The sequence below is a fragment of the Zea mays genome, chromosome 4 (assembly GCF_902167145.1).
Source record: "Zea mays cultivar B73 chromosome 4, Zm-B73-REFERENCE-NAM-5.0, whole genome shotgun sequence".
Taxonomy (NCBI): Eukaryota; Viridiplantae; Streptophyta; class Magnoliopsida; order Poales; family Poaceae; genus Zea; species Zea mays.
Window position 1 is genome coordinate 154,732,200 of NC_050099.1, and position 6,279 is coordinate 154,738,478.

Genomic DNA, 6,279 nt, shown 5'->3' on the forward strand with positions numbered 1-6,279 from the left:
GACGCAATCAAATTTGGAGCAAAGGACTTAGAGTGTGCTGAATTTTGGTGCACCGGACACTGTCCGGTGCACCAGGCCCGTACACTTCCAAACAAGCTACTCTCGGTAATTCAGAGGCGCGCTCCGCTATAATTCACCAGACTATCCGGTGTGCCACCGGACTGTCCGGTGAGCCAACGGAGCAATGGCTCCCTGCACGCCAACGGTCGACTGTGCAGAGCTACAGTTGTGAACAGTGCCGTGGCAGAAGTCAGAGCGCAGAAGTCAGAAGGCACCGGACTGTCCGATGTGGCACCGGACTGTCCGATGTAGCAAGACGACAAGGCTCTTCAACAGTCAACTGCTCCAAACCCTAACGGACGCACTGACGTGGCGCGCACCAGATAGTGCATAGTGACTGTCCGGTGGCGCACCGGACTGTCCGATGCGTCCATCGCCAGCAGCCTTCACCAACGGCTATGGAAGTGGTTGGGGCCTATAAATACCTCCAACCACCTCATTCATATGCATCCAAGTTTTCTAAACATCACATTCATTGTAAGAGCAAAATACTTCACTCCAAGACACATCCAATAGATCAAATCCCCTCCAAGCCTCCAAATCAACTCAATTCCATTAGAGACTTGAGAGAGGGTGTTTTGTGTTCTTTTGTTGCTCTTGTTGCTTGGATTGACCTTTTCTTTTTCCCTTCGTATTCTCAAGAGACTTGTAAGCGAGGCAAGAGACACCAAGTGTGTGGTGGTCCTTGCTGGGTCTAAGTGACTCGTGAGATTAAGGAAAAGGCTCACTCGGTCTAAGTGACCGTTTGAGAGAGGGAAAGGGTTGGAATAGACCCGGCCTTTGTGGCCTCCTCAATGGGGACTAGGTTCTTTGAAACCGAACCTCAGTAAAACAAATCATCATGTCTACTCGCTTTGATTCTCACTTGATTTGTTTTGCACTCTTTCCTCTCTCTAACGTTTCCTTGCTAGTATTGATTTGAGTTCGCTCCCATACGTCATCCGCATCCTTTGAGCAACTCCTAGCAAGAGAAACAATCTTCCACCTCGGATTTAATTCTAACGCTAACCCCGACCTTTAGTGTGTGTTTAAGTTTATAAATTTCATGTTTCGCCTATTGAAAGCTCTCTTGTGAGTTTTGGTGTTTGGATGACAACTCAATTAAAGGACTAACAAGTGTACTAAGTGTTGAACAGGTGCTTAAGGTAAAGCTAACAAGGTTCAACAAGTGAACAAGTGTGATGGTCCAAGGACTAGATGATGATAGATAATGGGCATCACAAGTAAGATGGACATTGCAAAAGTGATACTCGGGTGCGTAGCTCGGAGACAACTGATCAAGCCAAGGACGGAGGCAAGAAGAGCTTCGAGGTACCAAGTGCATGGGAGAAGGTCAAGAAGGCTGAGGAACCCAAAGCCAAGGGTGAAGAAGAAGGCTTGCAAAGTCAAGGGTGATCGAGTTGAGAACAGCTACGGCACATCAAGGATCACTACATAAGGACGTGACTTACAACCAATGAGGCAACAGCTACAGTTATGTGGTGTAAGTCATAAGGCTCAAGATCAAGCTCGAGAAATGAACAAGGGAGTTGGAGCTCAGATATGTCAATCTAGATCAAGTCAAGTTGACTTAATGGTTTAGAGTCCAACATCGACCTCAAACATGCCAAATTGGGTAAAATGGTGAAAAAGGTTAAGTATGTAAGGTTTGAGTGTTCAACCATGTTGCATACACCTCTTACTACAAATTTGGTGCTTTGGTTTGCTCTCTAACTCTTTCTGTAGAGAAAGTACCATTCTGAGCTCTGTTGGAGGAGAAACAGAAAAGCTAGGAGAAGAACAAGAAAGATGTAAGTTTTTAGGACTAAATCAATTGGATTATACTCTAAATGTGTTTGTTTAAGTCTCAGGAAAATCCTCTCAAAAGTTGAAGTCAAACGGAGAAAGAACGGAGGAAAAATCACTTAGTGTGCTGTTGGCTGGTGCACAGGACAGTGAATAGTAGGTGTCCGGTGCACAGGACAGTGAATAGTAACTATGTCCGGTGCACAGTACAGTGAATAGTAACTCTGTCCGGTGCACAGGACAGTGAATAGTGTTGTGTCCGGTGCACAGGACAGTGAATAGTGCTGTGTCCGGTGCACAATACAGTGAATAGTACCTGTCCGGTGCACCAACGGCTAGCTGTTCCAGAGAAGAAAACTGCCAATCAGATCTGTTACTGTTCACAGTCCGGTGCGCCACCGGACAGTCCGGTGCACCCGCAACCAGGGAAGGCTGGGAGCTTCCAAATGAAGCTCCAACGGCTCCTAGGCCATTTGGGGCTATAAAAGGGACCCCTAGGCGCCTCAAACAAGTACACAAGTGCAGCCAACAAGTCCATACACCATTTGGATCAATTCTTTCTCTCCCTCTCTTGTGTATCTCTCTAGTTTGTGTAGAGGCGAAGTTATAAGCCTTTAGAGAGAGGGGAAGTGCTGCTGAGAGCTAGAGCAAAATCTTGAGCGCATTGTTACTCTGTCGGAGTGTTGTTGAGAAGATTGTAAGCAGCCACGACATCATTGTAACTGATATCAACATAGTGGAAGGCTCTATCTGTCGCCCGACAGATCTGAGCAAACGGAGGAAGGAGTTGAAATAGACTCCAAGCCAAGGTGTGGCTAACTCCAACGAGGACTAGGCAAGCATTTCAGGCTTGGCCGAACCTCGGGATAAATCCCTGTGTCTGTGTGCTCTGCTCTGTGCTGTGTGCTGTTTCTCTGTCTTATTTGTTGTTTATACTTGCACTTCAATATTTATATGTGCTATAAGCTGTCTTCGAAGTGCAGGGTATTTTAAGACAGGGACTTCAATTCCGCTGCAACCTACTCGAAGGGTCCTTCATTCCACTGCGATCCAGCCTTCGAGTAGAGTAAGAATTTCCAGTTATAAAGTGATAATTTTTATTCGCCTATTCACCCCCCCCCCCCTCTAGGCGACATCCAGATCCTGTTCCCGGGCAAAGGGAACTTTCACCTATTCACCCCCCTCTAGGCGACTTTCAGGTTTATACTGGTTCAGCCTTTTCTCCTAGTCCAGTATGGTGCTGATCATAGTATTGCTTTGAGGCGTGTTACATCCGGTGTGTTTGCGTGCGTACGAGGGGAGTGGAACTCCCTTTTATACTTCAAGGGACGGTCCTTACAAGTGAGAGAGAGAGAGAGTTCTTCAGCTAACGTCCTCAGCTACAGTGCGTCGTGGACCCCTCTAGGGTCAATCTTGGGGTGTGCACTACCGGAATTAGCTACTTTGCCGTGTGTCTCAGACACACGGCAAAGGCTCTTTTACACTCGGTAAAGCCTTTGCCGAGTGTAACACTCGGCAAAGAACGCTCGGCGAACTGTACATCGGCAACGGTCTCTTTGCCGAGTACTTTTTGTCGGGCACTCGGCAAAGAAAAGTCACCGTCACGGCGCCAAGTGACAGTGACGGATCCTTTGCCGAGTGCCTCCCCCGACACTCGGCAAAGAGAAAATTTTGCCGAGTGCCTGCTACCATGGCCCTCGGCAATGACGGGTCCAGTGGGCCCCACCGCCAGTCCCTGTGCCGAGAGCTCTCGTAGGCACTCGGCAAAGGAGGACTCTTTGCCGAGTGTCTAGTGGACCGGCACTCGGCAAAGAGTCCTCCAGTGGGCCCCTTTTCTAGTCCCTTTGCCGAGTGCCTTGGCAACAGCACTCGGCAAAGATGGCTTTGCGGGTTCCCAGGTTTCCTTCTTTGCCGAGTGCCATGGTCAGCACTCGGCAAAGATGGCTTTGCCGATGTCCCTTTTTTATTTGTTTTTGCTGTTCTATCCAAACAAACAAAAAATATATATCATTCACATCACATTATATATCAATCGCATCACAGAATGAACACATTTATCATCAACACCATATATATCACAAAGTCTCACTAAAGTCTCACAAATATAAGTCAGGATCATCACAAAACAGATATAAGTCTGGATCATCACTAACATCACCAAGTATCTCACAAGACAAAGTCTAACTAACATCACCAACACTCACAAAGGTAAGTCTGGATCATCACAAAACAGATCATCAACGAGGTGGGCATCTGGACTGGTTCGGCGAAGGGCTGGACGAAGCATGAGGGTTGTTCGACGCCGCCGATTGACCCTGCACAGAGAAGAGATTGTATGTGTGAGAACATATGAATATATATCATGCAGTACTAAAATTTTGATACTCACAGGAGTAGTGAACTCTGTAGGGTCAGCTGCAGGGAACAACGGAGGTGGTGGAGCATGACCCTGTGCGGCGCCAAGGCTCTGCATGTACGCGAACATCTCCGCCATCCTCTTCTCCAGCTCCTCACGTTGCCTCCTCTCATCATCTAGCTGAGTCTGTAATATTTCGCCCTAATGTTACGATAATGCAAAGAGAAGATATATAATAATCAATGAACGATGAATAGATAAGGAATAACCTGGAGTTGCTGGATACGATGCTGTGAACTGTCCTGCCGAGGTCGTATGGCTGGGCTCGCGCTCGTGCTCCTTGCTCGCACCTGAGAGAGAGTGGGAGTGGAGGACGAGTCGATTGCCCTGTCGGCAATCCAGTACCGCCCATGCCTCTTGCCTCCTCCGACCCTCATGAGGACATCTCCGTCGATGTCCTCGGTCCTCGGATCGTAATCTGGCCCATGGACCTCCTTGGCCATGGCGGTGTACTCACTGAGGCGGCTGTGGATGGCGGGGTTGGTGTACGCCTCGGGCCCGTCATCCGGGTTGTAGGTGACGTCGGACGTCGCCTTCCCCTTGTGGGCCATAGCATATGCCGAGAACGTGGAGCAAGGCGCGCCACCATGTGCCGCCGACTGTGAGAAAACCAACGAGATGGTTAGAAATCATGTCTAATCGAAAGCTATATACCTAAATAAAAAAGAGCGCGTACCCATGCTTCCGCGTATTTGCCTAGGCTGCGGCTGCCTTGATGGTGGGAGGGACCTTGCATCAGCAAACGCCGTTCCCGGCTAGCGTTGTGCGCCTCATCCCACTCAGCCGAGCACCACCTCTGCACCATCTGCTCCCAGCACTCAGGATGCGCGGCGCACCAATGAGGAATCATCTAAAAAAATATAAGTACACCGCATATCAGAAGATAAAAATAAGCATATTTAGTACCAATAATAAAGTTTTGTATGTACCTGCAAGTACTGGTCCGGAGTCAACGACATGGTTCGGGCGTCCTTCTTGTTCACCTTCTCCCCAAGGACGGAGCCGTGGTAAGTGACGATGGCCTGGATGCGTGCCTCGTAGTGCATGTCCACGACAAGCTTCTTACAGCACGTAGTAGACACCACATCCGCCCTGGCCTCGTATCCAGCAGCGCATCTGAAGAAATCCTACATACAAAGACGATGTATCCATACATTATTTGAAGAATATGCAACAAATGCGACTTATTAAACAATATAGTGCGAGGAAGACTTACCCACAGCTCTTGCTTCACTCGCTCCGCCTTGTTGTTGAATTGTCTGCCGTCCCGATCTACTGCATCGGGGGCGACGGCGTAGTGGTCGAAGGTGTATGCTGGGCTCGTCACTCCGGCGTACTCGACAAGTCCAGGGAAGTGTTCCCTGCATAGAAGGCCGAGGATGCCATTGGGGTTGCGGCCATGACCCCCTGCAGTCTCCAAAACCATCCAAGACCTGTCCAAGTGATTAAGATGAACAATTAGTTTCTATTATTAATTTGAACATATAATATGAAAAAGCAGTAACAACATCTAAAGTTACCTACCTCTCTCCATCGGGTCGTATCAGCGGACGTCTGTCACGAAGTATGGGTCGGTTAGGGAGACTCGCGGGACCTCGCAGGTAGATACTCCTCGAACCTGAGGAGCCAGAACCTGAGACGTCCTGCCTGGGCGTAAAGACTCTAGAATACTCCTCGTAACTTCAGGGTCAAACCAATGACATTTGAATATCACTGGAGTAAGAGGTTTGGAACCATAAAAATTGAGTTCATATATTTCTTCAATTCTTCCATAATACTCGACCTCGTCAAGCCCGGGCGTAAAGACTCCAGAACACGTGGTTTTTCGATTGGGCCGACTTTGGTCGTAGCTTGTTGTGCGAAAACGGTATCCATTGATGTCATACCCAGAAAATTTCCTGACCCTATAGGCAAAGCCATTGGCTACTTGTCTCAACTCGGCACTCATAGACGGCTCTCTTTAGCCCTGCAAGTTCAAACACGCTAGATTGTTATATTATTCGCACTTAAGAGCAACT